This window comes from Ovis canadensis, chromosome 19, assembly GCF_042477335.2.
Source record: "Ovis canadensis isolate MfBH-ARS-UI-01 breed Bighorn chromosome 19, ARS-UI_OviCan_v2, whole genome shotgun sequence".
NCBI lineage: Eukaryota > Metazoa > Chordata > Mammalia > Artiodactyla > Bovidae > Ovis > Ovis canadensis.
In genome coordinates, this window is record NC_091263.1 from 34,653,570 (window position 1) to 34,678,998 (window position 25,429).

Below are 25,429 nucleotides of genomic sequence, written 5' to 3' on the forward strand. Positions count from 1 at the left end.
TGATCTCTTTTAGGATGGACTGGTTGGATCTCCTTGCAGTCCAAGGGACTCTCAAGAGTCTTTTCCAACACCACAGTTCAAAAGCATCAATTCTTTGGCACTCAGCTTTCTTCACAGTCCAACTCTCACATCCACACATGACCATTGGAAAAACCATAGCGTTACTAGACGGACCTTTCTTGGCAAAGAAATGTCTCTGCTTTTCAATATGCTATCTAGGTTGGTCATAACTTTCCTTCCAAGGAGTAGGCGTCTTTTAATTTCATGGCTGCAATCACCATCTGCAGTGATTTTGGAGCCCAAAAAGTAAAGTCTGCCACTGTTTCCACTGTTTCCCCATCTATTTCCCATGAAGTGATGGGACCAGATGCCATGATCTTCATTTTCTGAATGTTGAGCTTTAAGCCAACTTTTTCACTCTCCTCTTTCACTTTCATCAAGAGACTCTTTAGCTCCTTTTCACTTTCTGCCATAGGGTGGTGTCATCTGCATATCTGAGGTTATTGATATTTCTCAGTTTTCATAAATGACAAGATAATTGTCCACAAAGCACTTGCCTTACCAATTTGAAATGCTTCATTCATCAGCTATTATCTTTTCAGTAGCTATCACTTATATGTATGTTTTTAGTAACAATACCACATTTATTAAGTAACCAACCTCCATGTATTTTAATATGAGTTTTGAAAAGTCTCCACTCATGACTTGCCTGCTTCTGAAAATGAATGTCTGAGTGTTCTTGCACAGGTATTAATCTACCTAAATTTTGTCCAATAAAAAAGCATCAAATTTTTATCATCCTCTGATCTTTGTACAAATATTGACTAATTAAAAGGAACATTGATTTCTTTCTAAAATGGAATCCTACCAATCATAATTTTTGTCTCCTTACATATACAAATCTTTCTTTTTTCAAGTACCTCAATGAAACTTTACAGTTTCCTTCATGTAAGTCCTTCAGACTTCATTTAAGTTTATTTATTAGAGATTTTACATTTGGATTTTATTTTGGATAAGATCTTTTACTGCCACCTTATTTTCAAACTGTCTATTAACACAACCTATGAAAATTATAGATTATTTTATAAACAGCTATTGGAGTTTTAATTCATTCTAATAGTTTCAAAAGTATTTACTAAACACATGCCATTAGGTTAATAACTTTTATTAACTGAATAAATGGTATTGATTTTTGAGAGAAGAAATGTAAGACAACAACCATAAATAATATCAATAAAAATAATATATTCTAGTAACAAGACTCTCTCTATCCCATTCCTTGTTATCTTTATTCAAGCCATGGTGTCAACATTTTGCTGAGATAATAAAACACATGATTTTCATATTTTTCAGGAAATATTTCTCTTCAGCTGTCCAGTACAGATTCTCTCTAGTAATCTAAAACCACTTTTGTATTCTCAGACATGACTAGAAAATTTTAAGAGAAACATTCAAGAAATAGCTAATTTCAAGTAAGACTAGAGAGAGTTAGAGAAGAGAAATGGACTAGAAGTCTGGTCTACATAAACTTACTCATTGTTTTGAGAACTTCAACATGAGAAATCTGACTTAGATTGGGTAACTGTTCCAAGTTGTGTGCCCTGAGAAGACTTTGAGATGGGGGGTAATATGAACAAAAATTTATTATGGATTGTTCTTGGGGTCAGCACTAGTTAAAAAAGAAAGAAAGGAAGGAAGGGGGAACGGCAAAAGAGAAGTTGAACACAGAGTAGTTACAACAAAGACCTTGACTGATACCATGGAGAGCTCCTAGGTTAGGACGACTTCTCAGTGTTGTTCCAGTGTCACAGGAGGGTTTACCTTTATAATCTTGTATGGAAGAATCGCTGGATGAAGGCTGACCTCTAGGAAAGGTAATGACATTGGGAGAAGCTGAGCAAAAATTCTGGTCTAGGCTGACGGTGGCAGGGGGTGGGGCGGTAGTTTACCAGCAGCAGGTACAATAGCTATGGGGAATAAGTAAGATACTGAGGGGTTGAGGGCAGAAAGAACATCATAACATCCACTAGTGTAACCTCCGTGTACTCATAAAAAGCCACATAGATACTAGAAGGATGAGTCAGATGGACGCCTAGAAAGCAAATCTCATAAACCACAGACTAGGCATCTAGCATCATTTTTCAGCATATCAATTATTAAGTAGACATTTCTTAAGCACCTCGAATGAGTGGAAGGTGAAAACTAGAACTAAAACATCATCTTAACTCATTTCATTTTTTCTGAATCAAATATTAATAGCTTATATTGTGCCAAATAAGAAAGTAGGACTACAAGTAATAGTAAACCTAGTACAAAGTAAATCACATTTTCCATTTGAAAAGTAAAATAAAATAATTTTGGAAAAGGAAATGTACATATATATGTGTAAGTGTATATCTGTGTGTTAGCCAGACTTTTGATTAATCTTTCGTTTCATGCCAAGCTGGCAAAAAAAAAAAAAAAAAAAAGCCTTGGTAAGCCTTAAAACTGAAGTTTCAATAATGGTTGAATGTCAGATTGGCATTTTACAAGAGAAAAATCTTATGGCAGAGTCTTCTCTTGTGCTCTATCACATTCAACCATTTAATGATGGTTTGAATGACTGCATAGTTTGCTTAAAATATTCCTTGACTTTATCGAGTCTAATGTTAGGTGAAATATGTACATTATGGCTTCCAAGGTGGCTCAGTGGTAAAGAATCTGTCTTTACAAGTTCAATACCTGGGTCAGGAAGGTCCTCTGGAGAAGAAAATTGCAACTCAATCCAGTATTCTTGCCTGGTAAAGTCCATAGGCAGAGGAGCCTCGTAGGCTACAGTGCACGGGGTCACAAGATTTGGACAAAACTTAGCAACTAAACAACAACAACAAATGTACATTATGTCATTTAAGGGCATAATTCATATACTGATAAATGTATAAATGATTTAATCCAGACAGGAAGAGCTAATGTAATACATGGCAGCATGAGAATCCCAGAAGATACGTATTAGTTATAATCATATTCTATATGAGACAAGTATAATAATTATACATTCCACTATTTGGTTCCAAAAGGAAATTCATAAACAAAGGATAAGATTTATATAAGACAAATACTTGAAGAAAAATGCCAACTTAGTTTTAGTTTATGATTAATTCAATACAGTTAAATAGTGCTACATAAAGCAGCTAAAATTATGTTAAGTATGTTTCTCATTTAAAAAAACAAACAAACTGTCATTCCATACTGAAAGAATTTTCCAAATACAAAGCCACACAATTTAGAGCCAAACTCCAGTTAGTCAGGCCTGCCTTGAGCCCACAGGGCTTAACTTTTGGTTAAGCTAGTTTGCCCTGGTTTACCATTTTTTATAGTAATTCTCTTTTATCTGGGATAAGGGAATTATGAGACTTATTCCATATAAGCCTAAAGGGCAGGACAAAAATTAATCACTAACTTCTCAAAATAGAAAGAGAAACTGACGAGAGAAGTTTCTCTGAAATTTAGTTCAGTTCAGTCGCTCAGTCGTGTCTGACTCTTTGCGACCCCATGAACTGCAGCACGCCAGGCCTCCCTGTCCATCACCAACTTCTGGAGTTCACTCAGATTCATGTCCATCGAGTCAGCGATGCCATCCAGGCATCTCATCCTCTGTCGTGCCCACCTCCTCCTGCCCCCAATCCCTCCCAGCATCAGAGTCTTTTCCAATGAGTCAACTCTTCGCATGAGGTGGCCAAACTAGTGGAGTTTCAGCTTTAGCATCATTCCTTCCGAAGAACACCCAGGGCTGATCTCCTTCAGAATGGACTAGTTTTAGGTATAGGATCCAGAAAGTCCTGTCAAATAAGATTATGTTCTAGGTCACTCAGGGTATTCAAGGAGATGTTAGAAAACCTTGGTGATGACCTGGGCATCATGTGGGGAAATATACCAGATAATCCATGAGGTCCCCTCCAATTCTGAAGATCTGTGATTGCAATAAACAATTCTATGATCAAACTATTATTTTGCCATTTTTAGCAAAAGACTTTAATATATAGTCAGGGCTTTCCTCATAGCTCAGTTGGTAAAGAATCTGCCAGCAATGCAGGAGACCCTGGTTTGACTCCTGGTCAGGGAGATCTCCCTGGAGAAGGGATAGGCTACCCACTCCAGTATTCTTGGGCTTCCCTGGTGGCTCAGCTGGTAAAGAATCTGCCTGAAATGCAGAAGACCTGGGTTTGATCCCTGGGTTGAGAAGATCCCCTAGAGAAGGGAAAGCTACCCACTTCAGTATTCTGGCCTGGAGAATTCCATGGAGGATACAGTCCATGGGGTCACAAAGAGTCAGACACGACTGAGCAACTTTCACTTTAATATATAGTCAGTCAAACAGTTATTCTGTAACATGCCTTTAAAATGTCCCAATACGTAATCATAGTTTGAGAAATTTCTGGGCTTCACGGGTGGTGCTAGAGGTAAAGAACCCATCTCTCAATGCAGGTCGAGATGTGGGTTTGATCCCTGGGTCAGGAAGATTCCCTCGAGGAGGGCATGGCAACCCATTCTGGTATTCTTGCCTGGACAATCCCAATGACACAGGAAACTGGTGGGATACATTCTATAGGGTCTCAAAGAGTCAGACTTGACTGAAGTGACTTAGCACACACACACACAAGCAATTTTTATTGCATTATCAACATAGATATGACTTTATTCTCAAAAAATTCCATAGGTTTAAATAAAATGAAATAAATGAAAAGGTATAAACTCTCACAGGAGATGATACATGATGGGAGACCAGAATATTTTTCCCCTAACTAAATAACTGCCAATGTAGAATGAGAAAGTTTCTCAAAATCTAATTTGGATCACACAAACCAGGTTGTCTATAGAAACCATACACTGATTATTGTCTTTCAACAAAGAACTTTGAGGACATAAAAACCACTTTTCTGCAACTGTAAAGTATTGATGAATTGAATCTAATTCATATATTAATGGTGGATATATGTGCACCAGAAGGATTCCTAGTCAGAATAGATAAATAAGTAGGCAATGATTTTTTGATTAGAATCAAATGTTCCTAGATAAATAGAAAGTCCATTTCCCTCAGGAGAATCTGGTGGTAGTGACAGACATACTGGAGATATTTTGTCTTACATAATTTATTTAAATTTCTTTAAACTTAAGATATTTATTTTTCTAATATAATCAGAAAAGAGCCATTTTAGGGAATTTTTAAGATTATACTTTAAGAACTTGAAGAAATAACTAGAAGAGAATAAAAATCACCTATGCACAGATGACTATTATTTATATTATGGTGCATTTTAAGTCTCCTATACACAATACTTTTGAGGTGAGAATTCTCAATATATGCTTTTCTTCATTTTTTCAAATCAACATTTTCAAAAAACACTCTCCAGAGTATATTCTCAATTCCTCCATCTTTAGTTCATAGTTCAGAGAGAATCACAGATCTTTTTGACCATCTGGTAAAAAGGAAGAATCCTCTCCTCCCCAAAATGCAAAGTCACATTTCAGAAGTAAATTATATTTCTGGGATGCATTAATCGCCCATGGATCTCAGGTTAAGAGGCTCTGGTTTAAAGACACAATTCTTTCTAAATGTTGTAATTCATTGTTAGCACATTGGATCACATATGTTACTAAACTCAACTGAGGTAGATTAAGAATAAATTCATGAAATTTATTTGATTTCCCTTGTACATCATACAGATTAAATGCATTATACTTCATTTTCTTCTCATCTTTATTTTTAACACTTTTGTTTGCCTAATATTTCTAAAATATACTCAAATTTTATGTGTATGTGAATCTTTTTAGGGAGCAGGTCTGATGTTTCCAATCAAAAATTTGAAGGAAAATTTTTCTTTACAAGAAAAATGCTGGGAGACTTATACAGTTTTCAAGCTTTTCTGTCACAATTAGCTTCATTTAATTAAAAAATGTTTGTACATGAAATGATACCATGGTTACCAAAAGAGAAATACAATTGGTGTACTTGGTAAATCTAGAAGCTTTGATATTGCTTACTGATACAGACTGAAAGAGGTAAAAAAGAAAATAAAAAATAAACCTCAAAACAAACAAAAAAACCTTTATGTTCTAAGGCCAGACAAGAATGGTATAGAAACAGGTTTAATATGGCATTGGGCAAAGTATAAATCATAGATTTATCTCCTTATCCTTTGCCCTTTACTTCAAGTACCTCCACTAAAATGGATTTTGGAGGCTATACAGAATAAGGGCTACGTACCTGCCTTAGTTTTGAGAAAGACCTGGGATCAGATTTCAGCTCTTCTACTGGCAGACCTCATCTGGGTCTTTTGCTTCATCTAAAATGGGCAAAGTCCTGACCTCTGCAGCTTAGCTCTACAACTAATGAAAATGGATGCAGAACTGCATCTGACACACAGAAAACACCCAATAAGTGAAATTATCACTGTAGAGAGAAAGGCAATGACACTCAAAGAAAGGTATGTTAGTGCCTTCAGTAATGAAGACGGGGTGACAAGTGAGTGAATTTGCTTTTGTTTTTCAGTCACCTAGTCATGTCCGACTCTTCATGACCCCATGGACTGCAGCATGCCAGGCTTCTCTGTCCCTCACCATCTTCCAGGGTTTGCCCAAGTTCATGTTTACCCTCCTGGAAGAAGGAATGGCAACCCATCCCGGTATATTCACCATGAGAATCCCATGAATTATACAAAGAGGCAAAAAGTAGTGAATAGCTAACCTTAAACCTGTGAATTTCAATGTTCATGGTTCACCTGCCCACAGTCCTCAGGGTACAGTGAGTATTTGCCACAGACCTCTACCCATTACTTTCTTTTCTTTTTCCTTTCATTTTACTCTAGAAAAAGAGGCTGAGGAACCCTGTGCATATTTTACCTGATTCCCCTCTAGATTTTCTCTAGCTATTGCAATAGATTGTTTTTAGCTCCTGGAAGGAATGAGCTGGATATCCAAACTGTTAAAAATAGAATTATCATGTTAGGGAGGTAGGTGTGTTTCTCTGGGAATCTGTTAACATACCTATATGTTTCCTCTATAAAGATTCTCTACATTTAGATTCGGGAAAATTTTGTGATTAATGCCAGGTTATTTATAAATCTTACATCCTCCTAACACAACTGCAACACTATTCAAAAATGTGCCCTGAAAACAGATCTCTAACAGGAGCAGAGAGTGAAGAAGGTGGCTCCCAACAGCTAAACCACACTTTTAAAGAGAATGATGTCTTCTTCTGTGGTGTTGCGTCTTTTGAAACCACTGGTGTATATAAATTTGCCTCTTTACTCTAGAGCTGCCATCTAGGGTTTCTGTATCAGATTGTTAATGTAATCAATCATACATCAGCTAGCTATTGAGACACTAAATTAGTCTCTGGCTTATATTTAGAGGGTAAAGAGTCTGCCTGCAATAAGGGAGACTCGGGTTCAATCCCTGAGTCGGGAAGATCCCCTTGAGCAGGAAATGGCAACCCACTTCCAGTACTCTTGCCTGGAAAATCCCGTGGACGGAAGAGCCTGATGGGCTACAGTCCATGGGGTCTCAAAGAGTCGGACATGACTGAGCAACTTCACATCCCTTTCCTTTTCCTTTATACTGGACACGCAAACATTGTTAGTAAGAACATGACCTAGACCAGGCAAAGTGTTTAGTACAAACAAATGTCAGTGATGGATGAGACAGACATTTATGGCCCTCATAAACCTTGCAATCTAATGAAAGGATATATTAGAACATTAGAATAATTACATTCCTGTAAAAATGTATCATTTTCAATTGTGCTAAATATGTTGAAGGATGTTTATTTTAAGTGCTGTGGAACATAAAATCAAGAGGTACCTATTCCAAGGATGGAAAGAACAACATTTTTTGAGGAAGCAAAATTTTAACTGGAGATTGCCATCTGATAACCTTACAAGAATAGACAAGTGATATACCTGAGTGAAGCTGAGTTTCAAGTGCATAGGGATATATTTATATGGGTCCTCAAGTCTCATTTAAAAGGGTTATTCATTAACTAACAGCTCCAGCTGCCATGTACAAACAAAAATCCAAATGTTGCCAGATCCTCATTTAAAAAGAGATGATTGAAACTAGATTCTAACCGTGCAATTTTGTCTCTAATGTATAAAGCATTGTGTTGTTCAACACAGAAGCTTGTGACCTATGTTTAAACTAATGCTTAAAGTTTAAGTTACTGCTAGGAGTTTTTCAGAAGAGGAGATGGGAAATTCCAAGAAAAGTAAACAGCATTAGCAGGAATCCAAAGTAGAAAAGGAGCCTTGGGAGGGGGGTTCATGTTTGGGAATGCATGTAAGAATTAAAGATTTTAAAATTTAAAAAATAAAAAACTAAAATTTAAAAAAAAAAAGTAAAAAAAAAAAAAAAGATGTGGCAGGTTGGTAGAGAGAAGACTGGCTGTCTGGCTGGATCCCAGTTATACTGCCTAGCAGTTGTTTTAGGAACATTGGGTTTTATTTCTAAGGACAGCTGAGAGTTTTAAGTGGAGAGTTAGGAGGACAGGTAATTGCTAGGTGCTAGTGTGTCAAATCATGTAGATGGATATCTTCCTCGGGAGAGGATGTCTTCTAGTTCCTGTACCACTTAGGTCAGTATTTTAAGATGACACTTCCACAGTTCACATCACACTTATCAATAGTTGTAATTATGAGGTGAGGTACTATAATATTCAGAAAGATTCTAAAATGTCAGAGTTGACAGTAGTTTTGGAGATCACATACCTCAGACCCACCAAGTGAAGTGAAGAATAAGAAGTAAAGCTCTAAATATATTGACCTTTGTATGAATATATCATGCACTTAAAGGCAGATAGTAGAACCCCAGCATCTACTAGCCCTTGCTTTTTTCATAAATCTATGCCACTAGCTATATATGTGTGCTTAGCCGCTCAGTCCTGTCTGACTCTTTGCAAGCCCATGGACTGTAGCCCACCAGGCTCCTCTGTCCCTGGGATTCTCCAGGCAAGAACAATGGAGTGGGTTGCCATTCTCTTCTCCAGAAGCTATATATTCCATTATCCTAAAAAAGTCTACAATGTAATACTCTTATCTATCAAAATTTGCTTTATCAAACATTCTAAAAGTGCATAACAATCATAAAAATGTGTTACAGCAGAAATTATATATATATATATATATATATATATATATATATATATAGGCTATTTAGAGTATATGCATCAATGATATTAGTATAACTACAATTTGTTATGTTCAAATATCTGCATACAGTCTTATCAATTCAATCACAGTTATAGGAACGCTAGAAGAATGCAGTAAAATCCTGACATTCTCTCTATGAAAAACTAGCATTAGTTACTGTAAGGCAGATATACAGAACTGTTCGGTAAAAACCACATTGGTCTGGAAAGGATTTTTAAGACTACCTGGGAAAGTTACCTGATGATCTTATGCCTTATTTTTATCTTAATAGTAATAGTGGTTAACATTGTCTTAGCACTCATTATAGATGAAGTACTATTAATGTTTTAATATTAATGCCTAAGATCATTAAATGTTTTAAAATCTTGAGTCCTTAATCATTTCTACAATCATAGGATGGGGTATGACCATTTTCACTTTACACACAGGGAAATAGAGGATCAAACGAAAGTCACACAGTTAAGAACTCTCAGAATTAGGATTTTAAATCAGGCACTAGGTTTCTGGAGCTTGTATTTTAACTATTACACAATTTTACTACTTGCTTCTGGTTCCTGTATTAATCTCAACAATGAGAACAATGTAAATGACCTCTAGAAAAAATATAGCTAGTTTTGCATTTAAGAAAGTGAGATATTGCACTTGTTTTCAGATCTCATCACACTTATGATAGAAAGTAATTTGGAGAAGTCAGAGGAGTATAAGAATGACCTTGAAATTTTTCAATATAAAGGGATATAGGTGATAAAAAGATTCCATGCCAGGCTGCAAGAGATGGTGGATAAAAATGAAACCAATAGTTGAGCATTGTTAAGCACTTCACTCAAAAATGTGTTTGGATTTGAGGTTCAGAGGTTAACACTTTAGCTTGGGAGCCACATTTTCTTCTATTATTTAACTGCTGGCACTTTTACTAATATCCCTAATTACTTCCATTAATTAGGGATATTATTTCCCATTTCACAGCATGGCAGTGGGAACTACATGACATAGGACATGGAAAAACATTTTGAAAAGTCTAAAATGAAATATATATGCCTTGTATGATTTTTTTTTTTACTATTAGCAGTTAGTTATTTAAGACCCACAGGGAAGTAGCATCAATATGAAGCAAAAACAGAAGGGGGAAATTGCCTAAGGAAAGGCGCTAATTACTAATATAAAGGGTAAATATTTTAAATATAGATTTAAAACAAAAGTACAGGTGCAAATAATATATGCAGTCAACCCTCTATGTCTGCAAGGTCTACACATGCAGATTCAACCAACTGTAGATGAGAATATATATATATAATTTCAGAGTTTCAGGAAGCAAAGCTTGAACTTGCTGCACAATGGCAACTATTTACATAGCAATAATGTTGCATTATGTATTATAGCTAACCTAAAGGTGATTAAAATATATGAGAGATTGTATCTAAGTTATATGAAACTACTATGTAATTTTATATAAGAGACTGGAGTATCTGGGGTCTTCAGTATCTGCCAGGGAGTCCGGCTACCAGTTCCTCCAACAGATAATAAGGGACAGCCATACTTATAAGCATAACAAAATGACTGGTGATACTACCATCAAGTGTAGAGAAATATTTTTCTCTTGGTAAGGAAAAAGTTGGCTTAAAGCTCAACATTCAGAAAACGAAGATCATGGCATCTGGTCCCATCACTTCATGGACAATAGATGGGGAAACCCTGGAAACAGTGTCAGACTTTATTTTTGGGGACTCCAAAATCACTGCAGATGGTGACTGCAGCCATGAAATTAAAAGATGCTTACTCCTTGGAAGAAAAGTTATGACCAACCTAGATAGCATATTAAGAAGCAGAGACATTACTTTGCCAACAAAAGTCTGTCTAGTCAAGGCTATGGTGTTTCCAGTGGTCATGGCAACCCACTCCAGTATTCTTGCCTGGAGAATCCCATGGACTGAGGAGCCTGGTGGGCTACAGTCCATGGGGTTGCAAAGAGTCGGACATGACTGAGCGACTTCACTTTCATGTATGGATGTGAGAGTTGTACTGTGAAGAAAGCTGAGCACCGAAGAATTGATGCTTTTGAACTGTGGTGTTAGAGAAGACTCTTGAGAGTCCCTTGGACTGCAAGGAGATCCAACCAGTCTATCCTAAAGGAGATCAGTCCTGGGTGTTCATTGTAGGACTGATGTTGAAACTGAAACTCCAATGTTTTGGCCACCTGATGCGAAGAGCTGACTCATCTGAAAAGACACTGATACTGGGAAAGATTGAGGGCAGGAGGAGAAGGAGATGACAGAGGATGAGATGGTTGGATGGCATCTGTGACTCAATGGACATGGGTTTGGGTGGACTCCAGGAATTGGTGATGGACAGGAAGGCCTGGCATGCTGTGGTTCATGGGGTCGCAAAGAGTCGGACAAGACTGAGCAACTGAACTGAACTGAACTGAACTGAATTATGTATATACATATATGTATACACATACATATGTATACATATACCTTTTCCAAGCTTACACACATATAAATCATGTGTAGATACAGATACATGACTAAATCATGGGTGAATTTTTCTTTTATATTCTTCAAAATTTTTATAAAAAAAGAAAAAATGGTAAAGCATTACATAAATATCTACTTATAAACAGTAGAAATACATATACACATATTTAGGTAAGAGGAAGTAAGTAAGTGAAGTCACTGAGTCGTGTCCAACTCTTTGCGACCCCATGGACTGTAGACCACCAGGCTTCTCTGTCCATGGGATTCTCCAGGCAAGAATCCTGGAGTGGGTTGCCATTTCCTTCTCCAGGGGATCTTCCCGACCCAGGGATCGAACTGGGTCTCCCATATTGCAGACAGACACTTTAACCTCTGAGCTACCAGGGAAGCCCAGGTAAGAGGAAACCAAAAAGGTTTTAAAAGCCTATGTAGATAAGCGGAGAAGGCAATGGCACCCCACTCTAGTACTCTTGCCTTGAAAATCCCATGGATGGAGGAGCCTGGTAGGGTGCTGTCCATGGGGTTACTAAGAGTCGGACACAGCTGACCGACTTCACTTTCACTTTTCACTTTCATGCATTGGAGAAGTAAATGGCAACCCACTCCAGTGTTGTTGCCGGGAGAACCTCAGGGCTGGGGGAGCCTAGTGGGCTGCCATCTATGGGGTCTCACAGAGTCAGACACAACTGAAGTGACTTAGCAGCAGCAGCAGCAGCAGCAAATAAGTTAAGATGGGGCAAAAGAAAATATTGATATGAGAGTATGTTTCACTTGCTTAGAGAAATAGAAACTGGGAGATATTAGAGAAAGCCCCAGATTTATATGTAAAAAATAATATTGAACACTCCTCATGTGTCAGGCATAGTCATGAACACTATCATATAATATTCTCCAACTAATCCTATGATTGAGACACTTATTATTCCCATTTCACAGGTGAGGAGGAATCTAAGCATAAGAGCAGCTGATTAACTCCTGAAGGTGACCCAGTCAACTGGTGGCAAACCTAGGCTTCACATCCAGTTCTCCCAGCCTGTAAAGACCTCAGTTAACCACTTCTTTATTGTTATAATACAACTTATTGGACAAAACACCAAATACATGAAAGCACATGAATTTTGGAGGAAAAAAAAAAAAGGTGTTAAAGGCAAGGCAAAAACAATGAAAAAAAAATGTGGTCACTACCATACATCATGAGGAATTTGCAGTGTTTAAGCAAGCTCAGGATAGCCCATTGTGAAGACAAGGGAAATATAAAATTCTTGAGACAAAGCCCATCAACTATGTGAGGACTCAGGAAACACCAGGACTGAAAAGCATTCCTGTTGCTGAACTCAACCTGTAAAGCCTTTGCAGAGACTGGCTTTATGACAGTCACTAAAAGAATGCCTATATGTGGTAAACAGAGCAATAGTTTAAAAAGAAAAAAAAAATGCTTTTTCTGTTACACTCCAAGGAAATATGCCAAGTATAAAGGAGGTAGACAGAAAATTTGTGAGGATTGTAGTGGCAAGTAAAGAAAGCAGTAGAGAACTGTAAGTATTAAGTAAGCTGGGGAATAAGACACCAGAAATAACTGCAGAAGTATTTCAGCAGCCACATTACCCCCTGGAAGAAGACAAGGTAAAATAGGGAATTGAGACTTTTAAAGAAAAAGAGGTAACATCCCTTTCTGGAGCAACTGGGTAAAAATTAAAGAAGGTGGAGGCTAGAAAAATTAGGTTATCATTTATGCTTCTGATTCAAATGGTTGAAAATATAAAGAAATATATTTAACACTCCTTCAAGAAATTTATCTTATGTACGCTGTGCTGTGCTTAGTCACTCAGTCATGTCCGAATCTTTGCAACCACATAGACTGTAGCTCCCCCAGGCTTCTCTGTCCATAAGGATTCTCCAGGCAAGAATACTGGAGTGGGTTGCCATGCCCTCCTCCAGGGGATCTTGCCAACCCTGGGATCAAACCTAGGTCTCCTGCATTGCAGCTAGATTCTTTACCACCTGAGCCATCAGGGAAGCCCAAGAATACTGGAATGAGTAGCCTACCCCTTCTCCAGGGGATCTTCCCATCCCAGGAATTGAACCAGGGTCTCCTGCATTGCAGGCGGATTCTTTACCAGCTGAGCTATCAGAGAAGCCCCTATCTTACGTACACTAATTTTAAAAATATTTTTTTAATCTCATGAAACAACTCTTAGGGGAAAAAAGTAGGAAGAAGCAAGGGTTTTGTGAAAAATCGTACTCTTATTACAATATAAGGGGTAGAATCTGTCACAGCTTGAAGAACAATTGGTCTGAATAGCAGACATGTCCTTTAGCACTGAGAAGTAAAATTGTACCCTATTTTTTACTGAAAGAACTCTATGTTCTCCCATGGGAAACAATTTCTGCCTTTCATAAAACCAAATGCCTGCCACCTATTGGCTCTCTCAAATTATCTCTTTGGGCCAGGAGGCTCAGTTATTAAGAGTGTCATTAATACTGAGGTAGTCTCAAAGATAAGGAGGACAAAGAAGCAATTGTCCCTGGGCCTAAAGGGGAGAGATAATCTACAAGTGCACTTGTATTACTGAAATGCTCACGTCTAAAGCATCAGTTGAAACAAAGCATAAAACATGAAATGACTGGGTATCAATGGAGGGAAAAAAGTAAATGAGATAAACTTACAATGGTACTAGGCTAGATAGATCTCATATAATGGAAAGAAATGAATTATAGAGATGAGACAGAAAGTGGAAGTGGGAGGGCCAAGTACTGTTTAAAAGATAGGGAGACATAAGAATGATGAAAGAGAGAAATGTAATGTATTGTTAGAATGAGTATCAGGAACCTTGTCATGAGAGAGAGGAAAAGATGGAAAAGTTATGGAATTTAGCACAAGGACTGTAGAAGTTGAAATATAAAACTCATCAACTTAAGCATATTAATTAAGGCACACATTTCTATGCAGTATCTATACCCAGACTGCACAATAAGTATTAGATTACAAAAGTGCATGGAAATGTTACTAAACCAAAAGGAAAATTGTCTTTGGATTACCAGGAAAATGGGAGCACTTTTTTTTTTAAATCGAAGTATAATTGACTTTAGTCTTGTATGAATTTCAAGTGCACAGCCAAGTGATTATTATATATATACACATATGTATCATTTTTCAGATTTTTTGCCTTTATAGGTTATTAGAAGATATTGAATATAGTTCCCTGTGCTATACAGTAGGTCCTTGTTGTTTATCTGTTTTATGTATGAAGTGAACTGAAGCGAAACTCGCTCAGTTGTGTCTGACCCCATGGACTATACAGTCCATGGAATTCTCCAGTCCAGAATACTGAAGTGGGTAGCTGTTTCCTTCTCCAGAGGATCTTCCCAACCCAGGGATCGAACCCAGGTTTCCCACATTGTGGTTGGATTCTTTACCAGCTGAGCCACAATGGAAGCCCAAGAACACTGGAGTGGGTAGGCTATCCCTTCTCCAGAGGCTCTCCCTAACCCAGGAGTCGAACCAGGGTCTCCTGCATTGCCGGCAGATTCTTTACCAACTGAGCTATGCGAAGCAAATTACTAGAGAAGCTTTATGTATAGTAGTGTGTACATGTTAATCCCAAACTCCAAAATTCTCTCTCTCTCCTTTTTCACTTTGGTAACCATAAGTTTGTTTTCTATGTCTATGAGTCTATTTCTGGTTTGTAAGTAAGTTAGTTTTGGAACACTTCTATCTAATAGACTGAAACGGATGGTAGAAACTTCAAGATACCAGATTCAAAGGATGCATGTGATTATGGCTAAAGTAGTCAATCCCATTCCCCTCTACATATGCCCAGAAAGATTGCAATGCCGGAATCACACCACACTGTCCTTCCACGGCCTGCTCTAGACCAATCCATCTCCCAGGTGACAGCTCCATGTCATCCTGTATGTCTGTCCGAGGCTCTCTGCAAACAGAGATATCCCAGAAAACTCAACAGCTGCTCTGGTCCTAGATAAAAGTAAGGCCATGATGGAGAAAGGCAGGGAGAGAAGGAATGATTGGAAGAGAAAGGATACAGTGGGTTGAACTCTGTCTCCCAAAATGTGTTCAAGTATCAACCTATTGTACCTGTGAATTCAACCTTATTTGGAAACAGGGTCTTTGCAGATGTAAATAACTTAAGAATAGATCAGATCTTATTAGGGAGACTATGGCTACAGACTAAGGCTACTAAGGCTGTATACTGTCACCCGGCTTATTTAACTTATATGCAGAGTACATCATGAGAAACGCTGGGCTGGAAGAAGCACAAGCTGGAATCAAGACTGCCGGGAGAAATATCAATAACCTCAGATATGCAGATGACACCACCCTCACAGCAGAAAGTGAAGAGGAACTAAAAAGCCTCTTGATGAACGTGAAAGACAAGAGTGAAAAAGTTGGCCTAAAGCTCAACATTCAGAAAATAAAGATCATGGCATCCGGTCCCATCACTTCATGGGAAATAGATGGGGAAACAGTGAAAACAGTGTCAGACTTTATTTTGGGGGGCTCCAAAATCACTGCAGATGGTGACTGCAGCCATGAAATTAAAAGACGCTTGCTCCTTGGAAGGAAAGTTATGACCAACAGAGAGCATATTCAAAAGCAGAGACATTACTTTGCCAACAAAGGTCCATCTAGTCAGGGCTGTGGTTTTTCCAGTAGTCATGTGTGGATGTGAGAGTTGGACTGTGAAGAAACCTGAGCACCGAAGAACTGATGCTTTTGAACTGTGGTGTTGGAGAAGACTCTTGAGAGTCCCTTGGACTGCAAGGAGATCCAACCAGCCCATTCTGAAGGAGATCAGCCCTGGGTGTTCTTTGGAAGGAATGATGCTAAAGCTGAAACTCCACTACTTTGGCCACCTCATGCGAAGAGTTGACTCACTGGAAAAGACTCTAATGCTGGGAGGGATTGGGGGCAGGAGGAGAAGGGGATGACTGAGGATGAGATGGCTGGATGGCATCACTGACTCAACGGACGTGAGTCTGAGTGAACCCCGGGAGTTGGTGATGGACAGAGAGGCCTGGTGTGCTGCGATTCATAGGGTTGCAAAGAATCAGACACGACTGAGTGACTGAACTGAACTGAAGGCTACAGAGAATAAGGCCATGTGAGATGGAAGCAGAGACTGGAGTGATGCAGTAACAAACCATAAATGCCGGGAATCACAAGAAGCTAGGAGGAGGCAAGCAAGTATACCTTCCTAGTGCCTCCAGGGAGAATGCGGCCCTACTAACACTTTAATTTCAGACTTTGGGCCTCCAGGATTGTCAGAGAATAAATCTCTGCTGTTTTAAGCTGCCCTGCCTATGGTACTTTGCGACAGCTGCCCTGGGAAAGTAATTCAGAGGGAGAGAAAAGGAAGGATGGAGGGAGGAAAGACATGCTGCAGCTGTAAAACACACAGGCATAGGACCTCGCTTGACTATTAGCCTTTCTCTCCTGCAAAGGGAGTCATAAACTGTCTCAGTTTACCCATGACAATAATATCTGTGGTGCCCATGTCAATAGGTTTTGAAACATTTTTGACTTTTTTCAAATTGATCATCATAAAAATATTTGAGTAGATATATGTCATTTATACATACTCATCTTTGTATAAATAAACAACTGTGCTAACAATAGTAACCTTTATTAAACATAAGCAAATAAAACTAGTGATGAAATAAAGAATAAAGGGATATTTTAAATATCATTGTATTTATTAAAAATACATGAAAGTGAAAGTGGCTCAGTCATGTCCAGCTCTTCGCAACTCCATGGACTGTGGCCTGATGGTCTCCTCTGTCCATAGAATTCTCCAGGCCAAAATACTGGAGTGGGTAGTCATTCCCTTTTCCAGGGGATCTTCCCAACCCAGGGATCAAACCCAGGTCTCCTGCACTGCAGGCAGATTCTTTATTGTCTGAACCACCAGGGAAGCCCAAGAAAACTGGAGTGGATAGTCTATCCCTTCTCCAGCAGATCTTCTTGACTCAGGAATCAAACTAGGGTCTCCTGCATTGCAAGTGGATTCTTTACCAGCTGAGCTACCAGGGAAGCCCAGAATGATACATAAGGTCACTTTTTCCACTAAGTTGCTATTGTATGACATATTGTTAATAATAACATTTCCAATGACAACAACTGGATTGTATGTGGTCTAATATTTTTTCTAAAATTTTGCTCTAACACTATGTAACAAAGCTTTGAGAAGCCCTGGTTCAGATTCACTGTGTTCCAGTACTTGGTGGTAATGACTCCCAGAACCTCAGAAAGATGCATGGATCCACTGATGGAAGGGCTTTGCAACTGTTCTCACTAAATCATGGAACTCATTTTCCACCTCAATCACCAGTTAATGTAAGATTTGGATTAAAACTAGTGAATTCTATCTTTCTTGCTGTCAGTTGTGCTTTCAAAGCAGAAGGTGTATTTTCTCCAGTTTGATCAAAGTGATCAAAAGTCATTAAAACTCTTCATATAAAGCTACTGAAACAGTCTAAAAAGCTTCAAAATCCCACTTCTGAGTGTAAGTGTTCAGATACGAGAAGTTTTATAGGTGATATACTTAATATTTAAAAAAATATATAGGTCTTTAGTTTCTTTAGGTAGATATATTCCTAAGTATTTTATTCTTTTCGTTGCAATGGTGAATGGAATTGTTTCCTTAATTTCTTTTTCTACTTTCTCATTATTCGTGTATAGGAATGCAAGGGATTTCTGTGTGTTGATTTTATATCCTGCAACTTTACTATATTCATTGATGAGCTCTAGTAAACTCAAATAATGATGGAAATATCCCCACACACTTCTTTTTAATAGCTTTCTCTGTTCTAGGATTTTTTTTTCAAAGGCAATAATTTTTTCTCACTCACTGTTAAAACATCATTTCTACTGTGAAGACAAAAATTAAATGTGACAACAACACAATAGAGACAGCTTCCTTTATGGAAGTGAGTAAAGCTTTATAAGGTGTGCTTTTAGGGATACTGGGAACAGGACTGATTTCTTCTAATAACAGTATCAAAGAAAGGTCCATTCACATCATGACCAATCGACATCTTTAACAGGGAAATGTGAAATATTCTTACTCTAACATAGCAAGAGATTTATATATGTATGTGTGGTAAATAAAGTCAGATATATGTGTGTGTGTGTATATATATATATATATACTATAAATATACATACTATATGCAAACATATGTATCTATATATGTGTATATGAATATGCACATATATGCAAATGTGTAGCTATGTATATTTATATATGCTGTATATATAATCTGAGGGAAGAAAGACTCTGGTTGAGAATCAACCCATGCATTCCAGTGTCTTGCACTCCAAATATAATCTGGCACTTTGAATGTAATATTTCATGTAGTCCTCACAACACTTTATGAGAAATAGGTGTTATTATTATCCCCAATTATAGAGAAGGAAAATAAAATGATAAGAGACATTAAGATGAAGAGTGAGGAATAAATAAATGAGTATAGGTTATACTAATAGCAACTGTCAGGACTTGGTGCTGTCAGAAGTATCTGATTCCAAAGTTATGGCTCTGATATCAGCTCTATTCTGATTTCAAGTTTTGATGGGCTTGGAAGTAAGATGACAAAAGACTCAAATATACTGAAATCTCTGTGAATGCTTAGTAAGTGTCTCAAATAGGGTAAAATTGAAGGATGTAGAGGAATTAGTATTGATTAGAGGTTGATAATTAAGCCTACTGCAAAATTTTGCTTAGGGTCCACTCATATTTGTGATCTCTTTATATAAATAGCTAAAATGGACATAATTAAATAAGACATGTGATTGTGTGAGAATGTGTTTGAAATTTTTTTCAATACTCAGAGTGCATATATAAAATGTATATCAAAGCTTGATGAACTAGAGAAAAACAATGCAGAAAAGAAGGTTAAGTGCAGTCAAATTACTTTTTCTTCCCTTTTAGTAATTTATGTCCTGATTCAATGACTCCTGGCATACTCTTTGGATATCCATTATGCCTGTACAAGCAAAATATTTCTGGCATCTAGTTACAGAAAAACCTTCTTCTGTCTGTTTGACTCTTTATAACATTTGGTGTATTATGAACAAGAATGGTATGTTTAGGAGACAAAAAGGAAATTTTAAGAGAAAAGAAGGGACAGTGTTTCTCACATAGGGCTCTCAGTACTGGTTGCCAAGAAAGCAGATGAGAAAATGAAAAATAGCTGGAAAGTTTTTTTTGTTGGAGATTTGGGTCCAATTTACAATGAGAACATAAGGGGAAAAAAATCAAACCTTTAAGTTAAGGGCATCGTAGTTAAGAGCACAATAGAGGTGCGGATAAAAATGGAAACCAACATCAAAGAGAGGTCCTATTATTTTCTCCCATTCAGAAGGCTGTCTTTTCACCTTGCTTATATTTTCCTTTGTTGTGCAGAAGCTTTTAATTTTAATTAGATCCCATTTGTTTATTTTTGCAACACATATATATGGAATTTAGGAAGATGGCAATGACGACCCTGTATGCAAGACAGGAAAAAAGACACAGATGTGTATAACGGACTTTTGGACTCAGAGGGAGAGGGAGAGGGTGGGATGATTTGGGAGAATGGGAATTCTAACATGTAAACTATCATGTAAGAATTGAATCGCCAGTCCATGTCTGACATAGGGTGCAGCGTGCTTGGGGCTGGTGCATGGGGATGACCCAGAGAGTTGTTGTGGGGAGGGAGGTGGGGGGGGGGGGGTCATGTTTGGGACTGCATGTAAGAATTAAAGATTTTAAAATTAAGAAAAAAAAAAAAGAACAACTCCTAAGGAATATTTTAAACAAGAAAAAAAAAATAAAAGTTTGTCTTATACTTTAAAAAAAAAAAAAAAAACAAAGAGAGGTCCTGAGGAGTAAGTAGTAACTAGCTAGTAGTTTATACTAGGCATGTGATGCGGAGAGAATAGTAGCCAGATAAGGAACATCACGAGTGCTGGCAGATAAACTGAGGACACCGATCAAGAGACCACCACATTATCCTCCAATTAAAACAATTATCCTCCAATTAAAAAAAAAAGGGCACATGGGAAATCCATATGAAAAGCCCTGTAGTTCTGATGGATGAGTTTCACTTCATTTAAGTAGTTATATGTGGGGTACCTGAATGTGTTTTTAACTCTGGCATCTGACTGAAGTGGATAAAAATAGCAGAAAACATCCTGCTTTTATTTTCTACTTTTTACTTTCTATTACTTCTCTCCAATTTTCAAAGTAAAAATTGACTACAAATGGAAAATGGGTTTGAAAAATGGGCCGTAAAATATAACTCAATGTTCATTACTAGAAAATAAAATTAATTCAACTTGATTACACACCTATCATGTGCCAGGCACCATGCATGAGAGAATTATTTCTTGCAATCCTCAAATAACCCTAACTAGGAAGATATAAAGAAACAAAACTGGCAATGAGTTGATCATTGTTTAAACTGGTCATGAGCAGATAACCATATAATAGACCTGTCCCTTTAATTTTTGTATATGGTTTTACATTTCCAAAATTAGAAAAAAAAATCAGAAATAAAATCATTTATAAATTATTAATTCCATTATACTGATGAAAATATTGAATTCTGTCTTAGTCATAGTCTGAAACAAGCAATGGGTGGCAGAAGTAGAACATAGATCCAAGTCTCACTGGTTTCAGGAGGAACAGTACTAACACTACAGCAATGGCAGCATCAAATTCTCACATTTATAGATCAAGACAGTTTCCACCTCATGATTCTCATTTCAGGTCACAGTATAGTATCAGAACTGGTCTAGAGCAAAGACTTTCATTTTCTCTCCAGATAATGTGCAAACAAGCAATACATTGATATCTGAATAATATTTGCCCCATGACATAAGCTTATTCAGCTATTGAGTAAATAAATGAGCTTTGGTCAATAATGACATCAATATGAGTCTCTCAGTCTTCTAAATTGGTGTTACTGTCCATCAGTGTTGGTGTTGTAACACCAAAGGGGTGTTACAACATCCCTTTGTAAGGCGTTAAGAGCACAAATCCAGAGTCTGGTAGACCTGTTTTTGAATCCTTTGTAATAATTAAATATGAAGATAACCAGAATATATTCCTGAAAACTGTGATTTAGTAGATATGGACTGGATTTCGGAAATGTGTTTTTCTGTTTTTAAAAAATGACTTTAAATAATTTTTATCTTCAGGAAAGTTTGAAGAATACTGGGTTTAGAATATGTGTGTATGTTATATATATCACTCATATGTTCTTATACTCCATAAATATATGATCTTCATACATTCCATGAACAAAATTAGAATACTTCTATATTCTTCAAATATAAACAGAGCATATTGTATTTATTTAAACATGAAACATGCATATTTTATATATAAAATCATGAATAAATGTCATATATACTATAAGTAAAAATAAAATATTTATTAGATTTGATTGCACATAAAACTTTGAGGAATAGTGTATATATTCTCTACATAAATATAAAAGCTATATTTTTGGCATTTCTACTGTATTAGTTAGGGTTCTCCAGAGAAACATAATCAATAAGGGATATATACATATATATATATATATACACACACACACACACACATATTAAAAAACACTTATTATAAGAAATTGACTGACAGGATGATGAAGGCTAGAAGCCCTACAATCGTCCCTCCACTAAATTGGAGATCTATGAGAGCCAATGGTGTATGTTCAGTCTGTGGGCACAAGAATATCAGTGTCTTATGGAGGAAAATCTGATTTACTCATTCCATCAGTTCACATACACATCTTAACCACATCATCTGAAAACACCCTCACAGACACACCCAGATATAATGTTTAGCCAAATATCTGAACATCCTGTGGCCTAATCAATTTGACACATAAAATTAACCGTAACATCCACATATAAATAAAACAAAATTAGGCTCATGTGCTATTTGTTTCCAATGGAAATGGGAAAGATCTTTACTTTTTTGTTGTTTAGTCACTAAGTCATGTCCAGCTCTTTCACGACCCCATGGACTGAAGCCTGCCAGGCCCCTCCATCCATGGGATTTCGCAGGCAAGAAAACTGGAGCAGGTTGCCATTTCCGTTTCCAGGGGATCTTCCTGATCCAGAGATCTCCTGCATTGCAGGCGGCTTCTTTAACACTGAGCCACCAGGGAAACCCCTACTTTACATTGACTTGTATACCTAAACATTTGAAAGAGAGACAGAGATCTCACCATAAAGGATAATAGCTGACCATTGAGTGATTGGCCAAAAATTTACTGAAAATCCATACTGAATCTTGAACATTCTTAACTACCCCCAACTGACTCATCTAACAGACATACTGGATTTGAAACCTGCCAAGGAAAAGGAAGTCTTTGATTTTTTTTTTCAAATCCTTTAAATAAGTTGACATCTTATCTTTCCAATTGATCTGTGCATTTCTTTAAGAAAATGGACATTCTTTTACATCCCTTGCATGATCTCTGTCCCTTTCATGAACCACAATAGCTAGTATACAATAATGAATAAATATTAACAGATTAGGAGGAGAAAAAAGGAATTATGTTGCTAGGATTGTCACAGTGTCAACTGAACATCTCCAGGGCTGCATAGTTTTTCCATGATGCCAAGGAATATGCTTTGTCCACAGCCTTATGAATGAAGTAGAAAACTCAGGTTCAACTTGCAACATGTAGATGCAACAATATGGATTAAAACAAACAAACAAAAAAAACTAACAAAGTAAAGTATTTTATAAAACTCACAAAGCTACAGAAGCAGTTAGATGCTTTAATACTGGAAGTCATCAACATTAGTTCCCCTTGAAAGAACTACATGAAAACATCAAAGATGAGTACAAAGATGTTTTTGTGTTCAGTGGAAGAAAATGTTATTTCTTGGAGACAGTAATTTTGTGCAATTTCATTATATAAGAAGTCAGCTTTAAAAACAGAATTTCTTGAATAAATAATAGTACTAAAACATAACCAGATGAAAACAAAGGTATGTGCAGCCCAGAGGTATCTTGTGTGTGAACGGTTAATATTACTAGATAAGAACATCTATACAGGAGCAGGATCAAGAAAATTTCTTGAAGTTGATCAGGAAAAAAAGAACTTTAATATCACCCATAGAAAAGCACACAGCAATCAGAAAGCACCTGTGAGGGGAAAAGGAAACTTGCTTAATAGTCTTTCTTTTGTTAAATAGAAATTACTTCAAAAAACTAAAGTAAGCTTTTAGCTGACAGTCTGTTACTTGCCTAACATTATCAAGTGCAGTAAATTAACTTTCTATTTCCTCTATTACTACTCTTTCTAGAGACTGAGTCGTGGTTTTGAAAGGCAATGAGAGGGAAAAAAAAACAACATTTGTGATGCTAGTCAACATGCAAAAAAAAATAATTCTCTTCAAGTAGAGGACAATATCAAAAATATAACTTTCCCCTGTTCATAAAATATTAACTTAGGAGAAAGAATGTATGTGTCAGCTCTTTCACTAAAAAAAAAAGAAAAAAAAAGACAAGAGTTTCATTTAACTTTACAAAAGACAGATTTCTCCTTCCTTAACTAGGGTCAATGTAGGATATAGGATGCTTGGGGCTGGTGCACTGGGATGACCCAGAGAGATGGTATGGGGAGGGAGGTGGGAGGGGAGTTCAGGATTGGGAACACGTGTACACCCGTGGCGGATTCATGTTGATGTATGGCAAAACCAATACAGTATTGTAAAGTAAAATAAAGTAAAATTTTAAAAAAAATGAAAAGATATTAAAAAATCATTTTGAAACTTGAAAAAACAAGAATAAATGATTCAATGAAAAAGCATGCAGAGGTAATGAATACATTTAGGCACTGTACAAATCATTCAAGAAAGATGAAAGAAGCTAAAAAAGTGAAGGATGAAGTTGAGTTCTAGAACTATCTACTTAAATTCAAACTAAAAGTGGAAAAAAAGACTTGTGCTTAGGAAAAAATGACAATAAACATCCTATAGAAGGTTACATTAAAAAACAGAAAAGTCAATATGACTTTTAAAGTGCACCTATGAACATGACAAAAATAAATCAATGGAAGCTCTTGTTAGTTAAGTTCAATTAAGTTCATGTCTTTTGGAAAGCATGACTTAATGTTCCCACTTCTTCCTTGGTGTATTCCAACTCTGGTTGCTTAGTGCCAAGGCCAGCAGGTAATGACAGGCAGACAGACACTCCATAAGTTGTGTTTGGCAGCTGAGTAATAGCTCAACTGGTTAATGATTTCAAACATGACAGTCCACTGATCCAGATCATATTGTACAAACATTTCAGGCAATAACATATTTATGACTTTACAACCATTTACTGTTTTATATTTGTAAGTCATCTATATTTAATGTCTGGTGGTATATAAAAATAATTCAATACAAACAAAAATACTAAGTATTAAACAGAAAATTTTCAAGTGAAAGCTGTTTCCAATTGGGAATATAAACAAAGAACTCAACATACACATATGAATTTAAAATAATTATTTTTATTATTTAACTATATATGTTTTATTATTCTTATCATTTTATTACTTTTTAGATTTTTTCAAACTAAATATTTTTCTATAACTGGCTATTATTCAAGGGTAACACATACTTTGTATATAATGCAGCTGACTAACCAGTAATAATGTGCTATATTTCATACTAATTATATATTATAAAATGCTCTATCCTAATCATTAATATAGTGTAATTTATATTAAGGTCAAAGAAGACATAAATGAAGATTT